General features: G+C 40.1%; 1 long non-coding RNA gene across 1 annotated transcript; it reads left to right on the top strand.

Annotated features, from left to right (window-relative positions):
* Positions 1–1,561: 1,561 nt before the first annotated feature.
* LOC112958771 lies at positions 1,562–18,104 on the top strand. Its single transcript, XR_003251494.1, has 3 exons — positions 1,562–1,685; positions 8,705–8,810; positions 18,081–18,104. It is a non-coding gene; the product is annotated as an uncharacterized LOC112958771 (long non-coding RNA).
* Positions 18,105–18,781: the final 677 nt, after the last annotated feature.

The raw sequence follows: 18,781 nt of genomic DNA, 5'->3' as shown, positions 1-18,781 counted from the left end.
GGCACCGGCCCCGTCGCGGCCCCCCCGGGGGTGTCGCTGGTGACGGGGACAGCGGCCGTGCCCGGTCGTGGCCCCTCGAGGCCGGCACTGGGGACAGGGACAGTGGCCACCCCTGGTGTCAACCCCTCGAGGGGATCACTGGGGACAGGGACAGCGGCCGTACCTGCTCGTGGCCCTTCTGGTGTCAACCATGGGGACAGCGGCTGTGCCTGGTTGCGGCCCTGCGAGGGTGGCACTGGGTATGGGCACAGCGGGCACGTCCGGCCTCGGCTCCTTGAGGGTGGCAGCAGGGACAGCGGCCATGGCTGCGTCTGGCCCCTCAAGGCCTTGGGCTGTCCTTGGGGACAAGGACAGCGGCTCTGCCTGGTCTCAACCCCTCGAGGTTGGTATCGGGGACAGCGGCCGTACTTGGTCTCAAGCCCTTGAGGTGTCACTGGGCACAAGGAGAGTGTCCATTCCCAGCCTTGTCTCCTCCAGCGTGTCATTGGGGTTGGGGACAGCAGCCATGGGGACGGGGACAGCAGCCATGGCTGGGCTCGGCCCCACCAGTGTGTCGTTGGGGACCACAGGGACGGCCGCCCTGTGCTGTGTGGCCCGAAGGGATCTCTGCTCCATGGCTGTGCCCAAAGCCATCACCCGCATTGGCTCGGGAAGCTGGGCACATAGTCCTGAGAGTTGTGTCTTCCTGCCCTGAAAAATCAACCAAAGCTGCCGCTGGAATACAAAAAAAAAGGCCTAGAGGTGTCCAGAGAACAGAGATGCTAAGGTGTTATTGCTGTCAAATGTTGGGTTTTAGCTTCTTTGACACCTAAGCAGTGCTGAAGTTGGCCGCATTACTGAAATATACGTCATGCTGCAGCATTGATACGCGAGACGTATGTCCAAAGGCTGACACCGTGGTTCTCTCTCCTCATTTTGGCTTGGATGTAGGATATTGACTTGTTCTGCTCTACACATTTATTTTCTTACTCCGGCCAGTGCTTTGTTTTGACAGTGTTAGGCATTTTGGAAAAATCAGTGTAAGAAAAGGACAAAGTCAGTGCGCTGTAATCTGTAGTTTCCTGGTTTAAGGTTGTGAGTGATTACAAGGTTCTTTTTGTTCTGGATAGTGGCATTTAACAGGTATTTACACACTGCTAGGTTGTTTGGAGCCAGTACTTTGTCTTCAATAGAGATGACTGTCAGATTCTTTGCAAGGTGCTATTGAGAAGGCATTGCAGCCAGTGGTCACTGAAACACCACCCCAAGTTCAGAGAATAAAGAACTTCCAGTATAGAAAATCTGGATAAGTAATTTCTGGTCTTGAAATTTTCATATTCTATTACCCAATTTGTGAGTGGTCTAATTTTATGTGATGATCTAACTTTCCACTTGATTAAATAAAATTTGGGCCCAGTAATATTCTGAAGCCATAAATTCATGACCCATGTATGTGCTATACATATGTATGTATTTTAGAATTCTGAGTTTCTTGCCTTTGTTTATAACTGGTTTGACAAAAGTCTTTCTTTTTTTCCAAGGCATCGCTCACTGTGATATATCCCTAGTATTCTGGCAGAGGATAAGAAGAAGACCTAACTGAACTTCTCTACGCGTGTTTTGTTGGTGCTGTTCCCTCTTTACCAATTGATTACCTCTCTGAACTACAGTCTTAAGTATCTTAAGCATCACTGCCTTGCCCAGAGGTAATATATTTGTTGGCCCTATCTTAGCTCTTTCCATTTCCACTGTAGATCTGAGCTGATGAGAATTGAAGGTGAAGATCCACAATTACTTGTATCATCATGTTGTAATACTTTTGTATTACGATCTCTCATTTTTTCTTTTTTTTTTCATCATTCTATTGTTGATCAGATAACTTTATGAAATTCTTCACAATGACAAGTAGGTATTTCCTGAGTAGTTAATTTGGAATACACCAGTCTATGTGATTAGTTAATTATTTTTAATGACTTTTATGCCATTCTCATCCTATGCATCAGTGCTTACAAATTTCTTACTAACTCAATATTCTTTCTGTGTTCTGGGTGTTAGACTTATAATGGCAATTTAGAAAACAAATCCCTTGTTTTTCCCTTTTTTTTTTTAAGACGGGGCTTTTGGGCATCATCGTGTTCAGTTACTTCCTTTTTACTTTGGTATTGAAGCTAGGACTCGATAAATACCTCATCAAGCATTTTACTAATGCTACATACTGATGTAAAATTCCGTTCTCTTCCCTATTTTGTTGTTTTAAACATCCAGAATGTGTTTTACCTTGTTTTCTATTTACCCGAGTGTTCACTAGGTCTATGGAGTCTTTTTTAGATTTGCTGCTTTTCAAAGCAGAGTTGCTCAGTGTATGATCATGTAAATAATACTCTTTATTCCGTGTGTATGGAATAGGTTTTACACTAGGTAGTATGCAAGCATACTTCTTCCACCAATTAGGCTTAATGTATTCTGTAGATCCGGGAGCAGTGTGGATTTATTCTTATTTATTTATCCCCTTACAGTTCTTGTCTTCTCTGCAGATAGTATAAGCTACATGTTTTATATATAAACTTCATTTAGCTGACAAAGGCCCTAAGTAGCATTGAGCTGTCCTTAAGATACCAGTATTCAGAAGTCAACTGAGAGTCATGGAATAGGAAAAAATGTCTTACAGGGGTATAACACCTTTCTCCCTGCCAGCTCTTTTGGGATAAGTACCTGTGTGTTCGGGCTTTCAACCAAGTTAAATGTGAAGTAATTTTCCCTCTTGCCTCAGATTCCCTTGTGGATGCCATATGGTAAAATCCAGAAACAGCTTATATGTAATAATTTATTACACACCTGTCCCTGTCAAAAGTGTGAAGTGATGCTCTGTAATGCTGCCACGTGGCTCTGGGTACAAGAAGTATAAACTAGGTATGTGTAGTCCTGCAAGGTGCTACATGTGTGTGCAACTGGTTCAGATTTTTCATCAGTACCCTTTTTACTGGAAAGTGGCTTTTAAGTATCCTGGATTTTTATAATAAGGGGATGTGCTAACATTGATTTCTTTCATGGAAAAAGAATCTGTGAGATAATTTTTGAAGTTAAATTAACTTTATACCTTCTCCCCTTTTCTTTAGCTGTATACACCTATCTTTATTTTTTTTCCAAATGAGGAAAAATTTAAAGAGGAAGAAGCTTTTTATAGTTTTCAAAGCTATAACAAGCTAAGATTTTAAGAGGTAAGAAAACAGCTTTAACTATTGATGAGGTGGATTTAAAATATTTTTCCTAAGCCACCCTAATAATTTATGAGGTGGTTTTAGATTCCAGGTTTTCTTCGTGTTGAATAACTTCTAAATCAGACTGTTGTGTGGCACTAAATCTTGCACAGATCTAAGTATAGAAGGTCACAAACTGGAAGGTATTTTTATCTAGCCCAACCTATATTCTTGTCAGAAAACCACACCAAATTTCTTTAACAAGACCTATTTTCTGAAAACCTATGTTAAGCATTACTTTTTATCACCATCTTTTATTTCTTTGTTGATTGTTTTCCTTCGTTTTGTCTAAGGTTGATGTCAGGCTCAGCCAGTGGTGTTTTCTCATTTTAAATACTGTTAAAAGTGTAGAGCCTCCTTAGCCTCAGCATTTACTAGAAACCAGCCTCAGTGTTTCAAGAACTTGTCAGCCAGTTGCACTAAAATTGTTAGGCACGGGCTGCCTAGCTCTGCAGATTTGAAAGGGCTTGCTTTGGGCAAATGTAACTGAAATTGGGAGAAAAAATAGTAGGTATTTTTTTTAAAAAACACATAGTAACAGTGTGGTTCTTAGTCTTGTAAAAAGCTTTCCTGACACGGACCCTTGTGTTTCTGCCGAGCTAGCACATTTTCATAGAATTAGAACATAACAGGAGAAGGGAGAGTGAAAATACCATCTGTGGCTGTAGTGACATAATAATAATTTTAAAAAACCTCACACTTTATTATCCAAACAGCAATCAATTTTGCTGGCTACTCCTTGTGTTGCCAAGACTGGTTACATGTATTCTTGGTACGGTGCTTTAAAAACAAGTCTTCTCTCAGATAATGATGATGTAACCACAAGTTGTGGACTACAGGATTGTTTTTATTTCCTATTATTTTTATTTTTCAATTCATTAGTGAAAGATGCTGTAAAATACTTTTTTTTTTTTTTTGACTGAAGCCCTTTGTAAAAGAGAAGTCCTGGAAACGTTCTGTTATTTTTGTTAAAAAAATACTTTGTTACTACTACTATTACCAATTCTTTTACCACAAAAGCTTATTCAAGGAAGCAAAAGGTTTTTTTAGTATTTTTTTGAAAAAAAAAATGCTGTATTTTCAGTAATATTTTCTTAAGGAAGGGTCTTATCTCTTGACTGATCGAGTTTATATTGATAGCATTTGGATACTGCACTTTGGCAGGTATCTTCACAGGAGTTATATAACAGCTTTCCACATATCCTATCTAGATGCTGCTGAATATTTATGGCACTTTAAGATCAATTATTATGCATTTTAAGCTGTTCCATCACTGTTTTATTAAAGCTTGTCAAGCTGAAGTTGGAATTCTATGAGGCTGGAAATGGAGGTGTTGGGAGTTTGGGCTTGCAGCGGAGGGAAGCGCTCGGCTAGCGGAAGCCCCCTTGTTTGCACCTCGAAATGTGCTTTAATTGAGCTCATGGAAGAACCAAGAGGTAGAAATGGTGCCCTGCTTTGTGACCCTTGTTTTTGGGACCTTTGCAGGCTCCTGCTCCGTGAGGAAGCCGAGGTGTTTTCGCAGGTGTCTGGTGAAACGCAGTGTCTGAGGCTGCCGCGATGTCCTGGGCAGGTTTCTCGTTTCATCTGAACGTCGCTGCCACCACAGCCTGCCCGGCCGTAGCGTAGGGGATCCCCTGCTGGGCCTGCAGTGCACGATTCCAAATGACTAGCAGCTGATTTTAGGGAAACACTTCACTTTATGTGTATTTTGTCAGGAAACAGTCATTTTGGTGGGCAGGATTAGTCAGTTTATCCAGGAGCCCGTTAGTTTATTGGCAGAGTATCTTCAGTGTGGCCTTTTGCTTTGTTCTATTTTTTATATATAAGGATGTATTTTTCCTTTCCTCATTTGCCAGGTCATGGATTTGGTAGCGTTTATGCTGTGTCCTGAAGATCATTAGCAGCATCCCAGTGTTTTCAGAGGAAGAGGTGGGTACCGAGTGAGCTTTTAACACTCACCGAGAAGACGAATTTGGCTTTGCTGGCCTTGAGCCACACGGTAACTGTTTGCACTTAACTGTGGCTTGAACCGTTGGATGCACAACAAGAGAGCCGTGAATATCATATTGAATAAACCAATATTTTAATAAATAACTGCCAGTGCTACTGGAGAGATTGTGCACAAGGATTAGGAGGAAAACCAGGCATTTCCTCCCCTGGAAAGCAGCTCGTGCCTGTCTTCAGGGTGGCGTTCGGCCGGTCACGGGAGCAGATTCTTTGACTGCGTTTGAGAAAGCTGAATCAGAGTGATTGCGCAGCGCCTGAGTCAGCCTTTCAAAGCTTCGCAGAAACCGATTGCTTTTGGTTGTTTTTCGGCGTGGTTTGTTTCTTTCTCAAAGCAGATCCCATCTGGGAAAGCACACCCACAAGTTTTATGGCCTTGGAGCAGGGCAAAGTAAGCCCCATGTTGTGGGGAGAGGCGGGAGAAACACCCCGGTCTCAGAGAAAGGCAGTAGCAAGTGTGTGACAAAACCCATCTATTTCTAGCGTTAAATGGTTTCTGTGCTTTGTTTGGGAAGTTTTTACAGTTTTAAGAGTATTTTCTCTTACGAGGAGGAATGTCTCAGCAGGTAAATACTTAAGAGCAGCGACAATTTGCAGTTTCTGTAAAACGTGCTGGACTGGAGCGTGTGCTCGTGCTTTAATTTCCGAGTCAAGTCCAAGCCTGAGCAGTGAAACAGAAATAATCCGAGGCCCAGTCACGTGCCCTGGTGATTCCTGCTTGTTTTATGTTTTACTGTGTCATACGTTGAATGAAAACAGTGCCTTGCTGATAAGGTAACAATGATCAGAAGCTGCCGTGGGTGACAGCAGCGGGAATCCTATGTGCAAGTTAGGGCCTTTTAAGGCAGAAAACATCCTTTCCTCTGTGGTTTTTAATTATTTGCTTGTTTATTTTGTGTGTGCGTGTGTGAGCCAAGCGTGGCTGCCAAACTTTGGCTTCCGTTGGTGTGGAAGCAAATGGTTTAAGCAAATATTTCGGGAGATGTGCGTGGGGTCGGTGCTAGTGGGTCATCTGCCCACAGAGCCTCGCAGAGGCGGATGGGGGGCATGCAGGTGGGGCCTTTTCCTTGCTCTCCGCTTGCAGGTTGTTCCAAGGGAAGATCGGGACTGGCTGTAGTGATTCCATGAAGGTGGAATCAGGGGGCTTAGTATTTGCTGGTATTTCATAGGAATTATGAAGCTGGATCCCAGCTGGATCAGCCTGAAGGAGATGACAAATCTGCACGTTTTCTGCACAGCCGCTAAACGAGAAATGGGCCTTAAATCCTGCCTGTTTCCAGGGCTGAGCACCTTCCTCTAGGGAGCGTTTAGGATTCTGGCTCTCTTGCAGCGAGGATCGTGAGCCCTTTCTGTTGCAAAGGGAGCAAGGGTCGATCTTTGCTTTCGAAACCCAGGAGGTGGTAGCGGTCCCACTCTACTTTGCTTCCTTAGCAGAGTTGTTGTGGGATACCTGAGCCCAAGTATCCTTGTTCTCAAGGGGATTAGAGCCTGTCATTCTTTCCGTGAGAGCAAATTCCATAATCACCAGGCTCCTGACTCGTAAGAGCTGTATTTTCCTGAATGGACATGACTCTGGAGCCCGGTGCTTGGGTACTGTCTAATTGAGGACCAAAGCATCAGGACATGGGAAAAAATAATCCATAAAAGCAAGTTAGTTGTTGAAGTAAAAAAGGAAAATCATGCAAGCATAGCAAGGATCACTTCCTACGTGAAGATCAGGTTCTATTCAAAGATGTCTGTTTTCCTGCTTGGTAATTTCTGCATGTTGTGTGTGCAAGCAGGAGTAGAGTTTGGATTTGAAAAGTGTAGGCAAACCAAAAAACAAGGTATGGAATAAAATAGTTTGCTTGTAAATGACTTCAGGAGGGATGTGAAAGGTAAATAAAACACTTTCAATCTGCTTAGCAAAAGGGGAGATAGGCGTAAGATACCATGTATATAAAGTACAAATATACACTGATTTCAGTTGATGACTGAAAGTGGCTGCATGTGTGGCTGTCACAGAAACCATATGCAGGCTGGAGGCCATTCATTTGGTAGCATTCTCAGAGTATTGGGCCCAAAATGTAATTCTTCATAGTAGAGTTTATAAAAAGTTCAAAGTAACTTGTATTATCATCATGTCTGAGTTGAGTCTTGGTGTAAACAAGCATTTTGGTTTGGGATTTTTTTTTGGTTTTCAAAATTTTGGTGCAGCAGGCGTGACAGCCAGCTGTATAAGCAGTTCTGTTCGTCCTTTCACCTTATTCCTTTGTTTTAATAACATTAAAATTTTCATTATATGTGATAGAATTGAGCTAGTTAGAAGGAAAAAGTCCCAATAAATTTGATTTTGTTACTCATATGAAAAAAAGGATTGGCTTGTAAAAGATGAGAGTAAAACAAACTATACAACTAATAACTGCAAGCATGCACCAGCAATTTTGTGGTTCACTGAAAATATTTTCACTTTAGTTTCATTGCTGTGTAGCTTTGGCATTTGTGTTTGTTTATTTTTTTCCATTTTTGAGATCTGCTTGTGTTTTTCAGTGCCTGCAAAGCATATGTAAGGTTAGAATGGTGTTGAACAATGAAATAACATGGATTAAAGTAGTGCACATTAAAATAACATTAATTAAAGTAGTGCACATGTATATTTAAAGTAAAACTTGTAGAACTTATTTTGTAATATGTAATTATAGGTAATGAATTGGAAATTTAATTAGAAATGACTAGTTTGTACTTGAGCTGCAGCCACTTTGCCAGGGTTGGAGTAGGAGGGTATTTAGGATCAGTTTTCTTAATAAAACGTTTCTTCCCTTCTCTTAATCCACAAACAGGAGCAACTTACTGTAACTGTAGATAAAATGCCATCAAACCAATGGAAGGAAATAGCCCAAGCGCTGCTATTTCCAAATGTTTATGTTAAAGAAATTGCCTGTCCTGATCTCGTGAGCTCTTCAGAGTGTTTTGAACTTTGCCAGTGAAAGAGATTGAAGTGATTTCAATGGGGCTTCACACAGTACTGAGGAGGAATGATTGGGTTTATGAAGAGCACTTCAAACAGAGGTTCTGCAATGAGCTTAATTAAAAAAAAAAAAAAAAAAGAATAAATCACATAATTTTAACCACTAAGAGTGTTTTGGAATATAAAAGGAAGTCAGGGTAATACTGGATCCGTGTGGGGCTGGGTGCTGTTTGGAAAATCAAGGTACCTTTTAGAGTAGATTTTTATTTGTACAAATCTCAGCAGTGAAACATATACAGTGTATATGATCTTCTTGGTTCCAATTGTGTCAGAAGCTTAACAGGATTTTCCTCTAAACTGATACAAATAAAACATAACAGTTACGTATTTTGAACATGTGCACATGTAAGACTAGCTATCTCATATGTGACCTGCAGTATCATGAAGACACAGGCAATGAGTTTCTTATCGAGCTTATTCTTACGGACTCCCCTTTATTTGTAATTGCCTCTTCTAGAGCCTGTTCCCCATCGTGTCTCTAGGACTAGTTGCTAAATTTGGCGCAGAGACCTGCAACTCCAAGAGAGCCATTTTGCAACCTACGTGTTCTTCTCTTTCTGCTTGTGAGTATTCCTGCTCTCCTGCATCTTCTTTATCTCGGGTGGTGGTTCTTGTTGCTCTGCTGTGGAGCTGGGTGCTGTGAGAATGTGTTGCTTCTCACGGAGATTTCTTCAAGCTCTTCCTTTAAATAAGCACTTGTTCTCTATCGATGTCTGTGCAGGTATCGTTCAAGCAGTTGCAATGCTGGTTTTGGGGAAAAAATAGGACTGAGCAGCCCTAATGCAGGGATGGCTGGTTGTAGGGATGAGTGAGACCCAGGACTGTTTGTTGTGGTTGAGTGAAGTATTTTGGCAATTCATTTCAAAGCCTTTTTGGTTTTGTCTTCTTTTTGTTGTTGTTTTAAAGTTACAGAGGTAGGAAAAGAATATTACCTGAACTGTGTGTTCCAGTTCTTCCAATGTTAACTCAAAGATTATTCCTTTTTTTCTGTTTTTTTTTTTTAAATCAAGAGGAATTTTGAGACTTTGATATAGTTGTCTGTTCGGCTTAAGCTTAATAGTAAAATTTACTTTGAAAATCAGAAAATGCAATTATTGAGAGCCTGGGCATACAAATATGATATTGGAGGAGATATACATACATATATATATATATATATATATAGTACTTCTTCAAGAGTACTTCTTTTTGTGATCACATTTTGCAAGGATACGCTCTGAAGCTTTCAGATTAATTTTTAACTTTTTATTTTTCTTCTCTTTTGGCAAGCAGTTTTTCCATGTTTCCAGGGCTGCAGCAGCTCTGGTCTGTGTCCTGCCTGTGAAGGCAGCGGGAACGTGCGCGGTTCTGCTGCAGAGCAGTGGGACCAACCTCCCTCTATTTGTGCCCTCGCCATAATAATGCCAGTTTCATTATCTCGGGAACATGAAGTGAGTTCTGGAAGTGGTAGAAATATCACACATACTTTCAGCTGGTTTATGTGTAAGTACAAAACACGGAATTGGAAAGGTGTGCAGGCTTCAAGAGGACCCTGGTAAAAGGTTAAATTGCAGCAAAGAAGATGCAGCGTGGGCCAACACGATTTTCTAGTGGACATATTAAAACATGAGAAAAAATCACCCACGGGTCAGTAGTATTTCCATTGCTTGAGGCCTTTAAAAACAGGTTAGACTCTGTATGATTCCTGATGAGAACTGCAGTTATCGTGCCCTGGGGCTGCAGGACAGACTGTCCAGCCTTGGGAGGCTCCTTCCATTGCCTTCCTGGATAACAGATCTGCACACTGCATAGATTTTTACAGGATTAGAGCATGAGACTGATCTATGTTGAACTAATTTTGCACTTTCTGTGACATGTTTGGCAGTTGTTTTTCAATTGCGGTTTATAACTGCAAGGAAGGCTGTCGGAGATGCCACATACACCAAGTAAAGGATACATTTTTCCTTCCGTTTGGGTGTTATTTTTTGCTGTAATGTTGCAGGCAGGCAAGCTGTGGAATTGCAAAAGCTTCAGAGGATTCATGCAGTGATTTACAGGGAAGACTGTGGCATAAACAGGGATCCTCTGGAGTGGCTGCATGTGAACAAGAGGCAGAACTTGTGGTTTTCCAAAGACTATAGCTTGACACTTGGAGCATAAGCAGGTAGCTCAACAGTGAGTTTCATAATCATATTTAATTTCATCTTCTCTGTGAATTTTTTACCCCCTGAGAACCAGTTCGTTTCTCAATGAAACTAGCAGTAAGTGGAGGGATGCTGAGTGACCTGGAGGTTGTGTATCTCCTGCAACAGGGAAAAGGTGAGAAGAAATTCTGTGTTTTTTAATGCTTCATTAGCAGCATTCCTGGTCATGAACAGAAGAGGAATGAGGAAGCTGGAGAACTGATTTCTTGACAAGACATTAAAGGCTATGATTAATAAATTATTTTAATAACTACAGAATATGCTAGCAGACACTTACAAAGTCTCGGCTTGATATGAGAATGGTTTGCACAGAAAGCAAGTGCTGCAGGGAATATGTTCAAATGCAATTTTTTTTTCCAGATAAATAGTACCAAAATTTCACTCTTTTATTCACTTAATGTATATCTAGTGGTTGTTTGATTAATGCTTGAATATATATGGTGGCCTATTAATAGCTACATAGCTTTTGCAGTAGTAGTAGGAAAAGAAGATATGGTTTTTATATAGGATCATAGACAACCCTGAATCAAGATGTTATATAAACACGTGTCAAATTTACATTATGTAAGAAGTCTTCTTGGCTTAAGTGGATTTGTGTAGACATTTAAGCCATTAGTATATTGAGGTCAGTATGAAAATATCTCTTAAAATGAAAATATTAAGGGTTTTAAATTAAGGTTCATGTCACTAGAAAGACATTTTTTAATCTCATAAGTATGACTGATATTAATGTTAAAGCTTCCCTCAGCGTTTTACGCAGGTAGTCTTTCTAAGGTATAAACACTGGCTGTTGCATTTTCAGTTAATGATGGAGCTTGGCATTCAGATGTGAGTATGGCCTGTGTGAATGTCCAGAATGTGTCAGGAGAATGAGTTAGGTTTTTTTTGTGTTTTTTTTTTTAATAAAATATTTATTAAAGACAGACAAGAATGTTTCCGAGGAGACTTTAAACTCATTCCAAAATCGATCCGAAACAGAGGATTTACTTGAAAAGCAATGTAGTGTTGTTTTAATTATTTTTCCTGCATATACAATTCAGAAGTGTTTATAATGAAATGCAACCGGCCTTTCAGTTTTCAGGGAGAAGCTGGGACACCCGGGCTACACGCTTATTAGCCAGCAGGCCTGTTAAGAAGAGGACTCCAAATAGTTTAAATTTTTCAAGGTAGTTGTAACTGTGTAGAATGCGAGTTCTTGGGGCTTAAATGGCTGGGATTAACATTTCTCTCATTGCTCTGATGTTTTTCTCGGTAACAGTCCCGTGTTTCATGGGAGCCGGTGCTCTCTGGCTCCAGGTGGCAGTCGCTGTTGGAGCGGAGGGATCGCAGGGCTTGGACCCTGCAAGGCCCTGCGCTGGGTCGCTTCTCGAGCAGGAATTTTTATGGTGTTGGACAGCAATAAAAACGTCACCTCGACCCCTCTTCCTTCTGATCTGAAGAGATACCGTGCCACAAGAAAGGAAGGGAAAAAAAGGCAAAAAATAGGAGAAACACAGAAATATGCTGTGAAACATTTGCAAAGGAGACCTGTAACAATGGTGAAAGCAGCTAAGAGGGAGTTCTCTCTGGATCGATTCTTCTAAATTAAGAGAAATTATGTTTTTGTTTGTAACACAGGAAATACCAAAGCTTCCCACCGAATTCATTTTGAAACATTAAAGTAGGTTGAACAAGGTGCAACCCAGGAGAGGAGTGGAGGAATGCAGGGTTTTAATCCCGTTTAGAAGAGAAGAGCAAAACCCCGCAGTCTAATGGACACGTGTGGCTAATTAGTATGAGAAATACTTCTCTTTTCTTCAGACATTGCCCCTCCCCAATACCCACGATCTCCTGTAGATGGACATCTATAGTGTCCATACTCTCTTAATTTCTACATTCCCTCTAATGATTTTACAGTTAATTCCTTCCATTCATTCTTGTTCTCCTGCTGTTTTGACTCTCTGCTGTGTCTTCAGTTTAAAGCAGGATACTCTTCATCCTTCTTTCCTCTCTGTTCCTTCCAGCACCATCAGCACCAGGCAGAGATGTGGCGCTGCAGGTGTAGATGGCAGCAGCACCCTGGCAAAGGAAGGACAGTTCGCTGTGCAGGGGAGATTGCATTTCAGGAGACAACTTATTGCTTGATAAGAAAGCTATTGTGATAATAAATACAGTTCAAAACCAGGAATTAATCTATATGTTATATTGATCTCTGGTTTCAAACTCAGTGCCAGATTGCAATCTTGTTTATGTACATGCAAATCCCAAGAAACTCTTTGGAAAGCACTGGAGTCTTTCTGGATTTACAAAGCTCTACTTAAGATCAATTTTTGGCCTTCAGTTTCAATAAGAAGATGATTTGTTGTTATATTGTGTATTGCATTAACTACTAGTGTTAGTAAAGGGGTTCTGATGCCATAAACACTTTGGAAATACTCTTCAAGAAGGCAGCCCTTGCACTAAAACATCAGTAACTGAAAACAGAAAGATCTTCATTCTTGTTTAGCAGCATAATTCTAAAGCAGCATAATTCTATTTTTTAGATACTACGTTAGCTGGAAAAGGGATACTGACTTTTGAAAGGAAAGATGCTTTAGCTGCAAAAGAATGAGAAAGTAATTAGAGCTTAAATTAAGCCTTTATTTTTACATGTTTATAGTGAAAATACAGATAGTATTTATATCAGGTTTTACAATTCACACTGTCAAGTGCATTTCCAGAGCCATCTTAAGAAATACAGCCCGTCGTTTGAGAGGGAAAGCTGTCTAACAATTTGCAATAATCTAGGACAGTTTCCTGTGTGAAGATCATATACAAGATAGAGATACTTTCAGAATTATGTCAGCATTATATATTAGTATGTCAGGCATCCCAGGCCCTAATAGATTGCACAGTACAGCAGTAATGAAGAGTGATGGTTTCTGTTCCCAGCCCTGCCTTGGGCCCATTAGGTAACTACTGGGAAATCACTAGTTCTGCCTCAATTTCCCTGTTGGTAAAAATGGTGATAATGGTGTGGATTTTTGGAGTTCCTTTTTGAGGTCTAAAGGGAGTCTTTAAAAATGAGGTGTTACAAACATGATGGGAAATGCAAGGCAGCAAAAGAAGCATCTGTATTTCAGACAGCTTAGTGCTGGCAACTGATTATAGCCTTATTGATTCTGGTGTTCTCTGCTGTTGAGGGTATTACTGTGTACTTGTTCTCAGGCTTGTAGAAAAATCTGACTATTTCTTATGCTAGCCTGTCTTTCAGCTTCTCATTCAGAATTTAAGGACAGTCTGCTTTGATTCTTGCCCATCGCCATCCTCCTGAGGGGTGGTTAACGCTTTAGTAAATGGAGGATAAAGCCAGAAAAGATCTGTCTGTCTTTCTTTCCTTTATCTCCTCCCTTTCTATCCCTCAGTCTCTCTTTGGCCATTGAAAATGTAGGTCAAATTGCATCACCATAAAATGGAACAGTCAGAAAGGTGCTTGAAAAATGCTGACATCCTTAGCCCGGGGTGCATGCCAGGGTCCTTTGTTTACATTGGGAATAGTGTTGTACCTGTTTAAGAACCAACAGCTCTGTTAAGGTTAGTGCTATGGTGCCTAAATCGAGTCAGATTTTATAATGATTTTCATCTGCCTGGAATAGTTTAAAATTAAACAGATAAAAAATAACCACTCGCAATAGTGACATACATGAGGAGCTCGTTTGAAATCTTTAATCTGCAATAAGCAGCACTGTGTAGCTGGAATAATATGTTACCTTTAGCAGAGAAGCTCAGTAACAAATTTTGCAAATCATGTAAATCACGTGCTCTGCATTGTCTTGATTAGCTGTGGCTTTCTATCTTGAAAAGTATGTGTGTTTTTATATTATATATTTGTGTATTATTTTAAAAAATATTGTTTCATTTCACACTTTTTTTTTTAAAGGGCCAGCCAGGATTTTATTTATTTAAAAGGTGGACATTTCTGATGTCCAGTATCTTTATTGCTTGCTTACCAGCCTTTGGGCTTTCTCTGTGATTCTGTGATATAATATGTGTTGCAATTAGTATGAAATGTTTCTATAACATCAAACACAGAATATGTCCTTTTCTTCTCCAGTTGTACACAAATACAGTTTCTAAAGGTATAAATATAATTGTGATTATCCTCGTGGGTCATGGTTTGCTAGCACGAGCTAATGTGTTTTACGGATTGAACTTGCAAATGGTCGTGTAAATCATAGTGTAAGATGCAGGTGTTTTGAAGTATAAGAAAAGATACAACTATATAGAATATCATTCGTTATTTCTGAAACCGGGTATTTTTCTGGCCTGCCTGTTCTCTGCCTTATGTGGTTGTATTTAAACAGCTAAAGCCATTTAAATAGCAGTATGCAAAGGCTTCTTATGACTTTGTTAATGTTACTGCTAAGGAAAGTTTCGAAGTTACGTGAAAAAAATCATTGCAAGATAAAGCTGAAATTAGTTATAATTTATTTGGGAAAATAATGAATGCAAATGTATTTATGTTGCAATTAGGCAAAGGAGAATGGTAGTAATCAGTGCTAGAACCCCTCAAGTGCAGCTTGCAGTGCATTCTGAAAGGCACTTCTGCAATGAAGTCTCCATTGACATTTCAATATTAACTATTTAAGTCTGACCCTTTTAATTATCTGTGAAGATTCATATATATCTATGAAGTAGTTTTAGAATAACTTACTCTTTTTTTGTGCACTGGGACTTTTGCTGCATTTTGGTTTGCACAAATACCTAGTAAATATTTAAGTACTTGTGAGAAGTATTTTCCATTTGTTCATTGCGTGAAATCTTGAGAGGCTTCAACTTTGTAATTGGTATTTACAAAAGTCTGGTCTGTTATCTTTATTGGAAATCTATTTTTAGTCCTGATTTTTGCATCTGTAAAGACATTCTGGAGGTAGCAGGTCCTGGGTCTGTCCCCAGCACAGGTTAGATTGTCCTGGGAGCTGCTCCGTTTTACACTGGAGTTACTTGCTAGCCAAAACAGTAGCCCATAGTGTAGTGCTGGCCATCCCTTATTCCTTCAACAAGCATGTCCATATTTTCCAAGGGGCAGAATAAGATCTCATTAGGTTTACCTGTAAGCTCTAAAATGAAGCCCTGTATCAGTCTTCATTTAGGGCTTCATCAGGCTTAGTCTTCATCAGGCTTTTATTATTCATTATTACATCCAAATCTTTGTTTACATAAGTGTAGGCATTACATTTTATCTTAAGTTGAATAATATACGTTATTCATCATATAATATTCATCATATTAATCATAACAATGCCTATATAGAAATAATTTTGTGTGGGTTTAGCTTTTGTTCTGCCAGGCTGTGGTATCAGTAGCTCTTCAAAGTTTTGAACAGCAGTTGCAGCCAGGTTTCTTTGATTTTTTCAGGTCCAGAGAGTGACATAGTGTGAACTCTGCTTTGACATGCAGGCCTTTTTCCATTTTCTCATATTGCTGCTTTGACTATAGTTGTCATTTTCCCATCTTTCCGGCATCTTTCTCTTCTCCAGCGTAGCAAAGTGCCTGCTCTCCAGAGGAAGAGCCCCCGTGGCTTTTTCCCAGGGAGATGCTCCTCTGGACCCTGCTCTGCACTGGCAGCTGCAGATCCAGTTGAGCCACTGCAGACTCTCCATACGGATCATTCCCGTTCATTGCCACCCATTATCCAGAGAAAGTGATGTCTTCAAAGAGTCCTCAAGCTGTCACTTCGTGCTTTTGAAACTTACTTGCTTGACTTCCTTCAAACTCCACTCCAGAAGTAAGCCCTACAGCAAAACTCCAGGGAGGTGACATAGTTAGTGCAGTGATCTCTTGTATGTAAGAATAAAATCTTCACCTTCATCTGAACTGTTATTTTTGCTTCCCACTTACTTATTGTCATACACGTAGATTCTTAACTCTTTGGAAAAGGCATCTGCTTTGCAGATGTGGGTTTGGGTTCCTGATTTTTTTTTCCATTTCTTTGTAAAGTGATGCAGATTTCTTTTTATGTAACTAGTGAGTAAAGGTAAAATAAAGGGTATTTTGCACTTAGAGCTCCCGTATCCTCTGAAGAAAGTGGGAAAGAGATGGGACTGCATGAATAGACTGAGACTGGGCTAAGCATTGAGTGACCTGCTCCATTTGAATTTAGAGTCTTCCTCCCTTGGACAAAGGCAAAAAAAAATAAAAAAAAATGGATTTGACAGACTGCATTTCATTTCCCAGCAAGTCAGGAAGGAGCTACAGAGAAAGGTTGATTTTGTAGGACTTGGTGAGATTTCAGTGTGAAGACATGCAGGAATTTGCTAATGGCCAGTTGCCCCAAATCTTATTAGGTACAAAGCAGAACAGTGACTGCAGAGGAGAGAGAGAAGCTGCTGCAGTGCTTGCTGGCTAGTACTGACCACTCAAGATGGCAACATCTTGGATTTTGAAAAGTCATCAGACTATAATTAAGCTCTGATGCAGTTCTTAGCGTCAAGAGCATCGCTGAGCGGAGTAAAGCTTAGTAAGGCTTGGAAAGAGTAAATATGTCTGTGGGTGATCCCAGTGAAGATAGTGTCAGCTGGAAAGCTGCACTTTAAAATGAAAAAGTGGGTTTTATCTTCACTGGATAAGGAGTGTTTGAAAACATGAGCTCAGTTTGCAGACAGCTGCCCCGAGAGGTAACAGAAGCCAGAAAGGCTTTGTCCTGCACCTTCCACGGGGGCAGAAGAGTCTAAAAGGATGGCTTGGATGCCCTCCTGGGCTGCATTCCTCGTGTCTGGACTTTAATCCTTTGAGAGGAAGAAAATGGTTTTCTCTGAAGTGGTATCTACTCCCAGCACAAGATTGGCTTGTGTAAATCCAGCTTTATGACTCCTTATTAGATTAAAAAAAAAAAAAATCACTAGTTGAATTGCAAAATGCTTAGAAAAGTCAATTATTTGATCCTTAGTGTAACCTGTATGCAAGGATGGTGGAAAATGCCCTTTTAAGTTCTAATAGTGCTTTGGGTTAGCTTTAACCAATTAAGCACTGATTTAGACTAAATCAAGATAAACCATGCTTCAGTTTATTTTATGCAAACAGAAAGGTTATGTCTTAAATAAAAGGTTTCAAAAACTTTTCCTAGATATGATACATATTTCTTATGTGGAAAAGGCCTCGATACATATAACCTTCTAATTTTTGTTAAATTATTCATCGGCGATACAATAATAGGCATTACTGACTGTCACACGAGTGATCACTTTTAGCCATCTGAGTTACATGACATGGTGGGGAAAATGTCAATGGCTGCGTCGCAGCAAGGGCTCCTGTTGTTGGAGTCAGGCTGGATTCTGGAAAAATCCCGTGCAGAAAACCCAGCACTGTGTCGTTAGCAGCTTGTGATACAGACACAACCTCGACTTGGAAATCTGGTCAGTAATATCGAAATGCAGTAGTAGGCTGAAGATTGAGATTTCAAGCAATGCATGCCATCCTGGTAATGTCAGACTGCCATTTAAAGACCTGCTCTGTGCATGAGAGGACATAGCGACTCCCTGCTTACCTTTCAATTTTAAATGCTTTGCAAGGGCTGTATTCGTAGAACTGATAGCGTGCTTCCTAGGAGTTTTGGAGCGAGAAAATTATTGTTATGAAATTGAGATGACGTTTCAGATGTCTCATTGTTGCACCGTTCTTGTTTTGTTTCAGAATTAGTCCGATAGGAGTTAGAGAGAGCTTCTGAAATCTGAACAGATGAAGATCAATTGATAAATCAACCCAGTGATTCACCATACTTGCAAGGTACTGTGATATACTTACCAAAACATTTTCCTTAAGCATAATATTCACATAGTTTAGGTGGGAGGAAGCATGGGGAACAGGATATTAACAGAATTGCAAAGTCTGAAGTATTATCAGATGCAGTGTGGGGATTTTTGTTTTTTAAATGCAGATGCTTAATATATGTTTTAGTGGGAAATAAAATGACCTTTACGGGAAGGGAGCTCAATGCATGTAGCACTCAAATCATAAAAAGATAAAGGAAGGTTGGATTATATATCTTAGCTATATGGATAAATTATATATAACTATATAGATAAATTTCCACATTTCCATGTTAATTTAAAACATTTGAGTGCAGTTATGCTACTGATGTATATCATGGCCTGCTATAGCAGCATCAACATTGACCTCAGGTTCAGCAAGTAGAAAAGGAAACTGAGGCAGGAACTGCACAGCTGTCTAGCACCATGGATTTCCTCTCCACAACTAGTGTCCCTGACAGAACACTAGATTTAAAAAAAAAAAAAAAAAAGAAAGAAAAAAAAGAAATTAAAATTTTGGATCAAAAGCATGTATTACAGCTTATTTTATCAGATGCTGCTAATTCCTTGAGAGGATATCTTTCT

Source organism: Nothoprocta perdicaria, unplaced genomic scaffold (genome assembly GCF_003342845.1).
Source record: "Nothoprocta perdicaria isolate Ctin4 unplaced genomic scaffold, notPer1 scaffold_9, whole genome shotgun sequence".
NCBI lineage: Eukaryota > Metazoa > Chordata > Aves > Tinamiformes > Tinamidae > Nothoprocta > Nothoprocta perdicaria.
The sequence above is the reverse complement of the archived record's forward strand: the minus strand, read 5'-3'. Positions and strand labels throughout refer to the sequence as shown.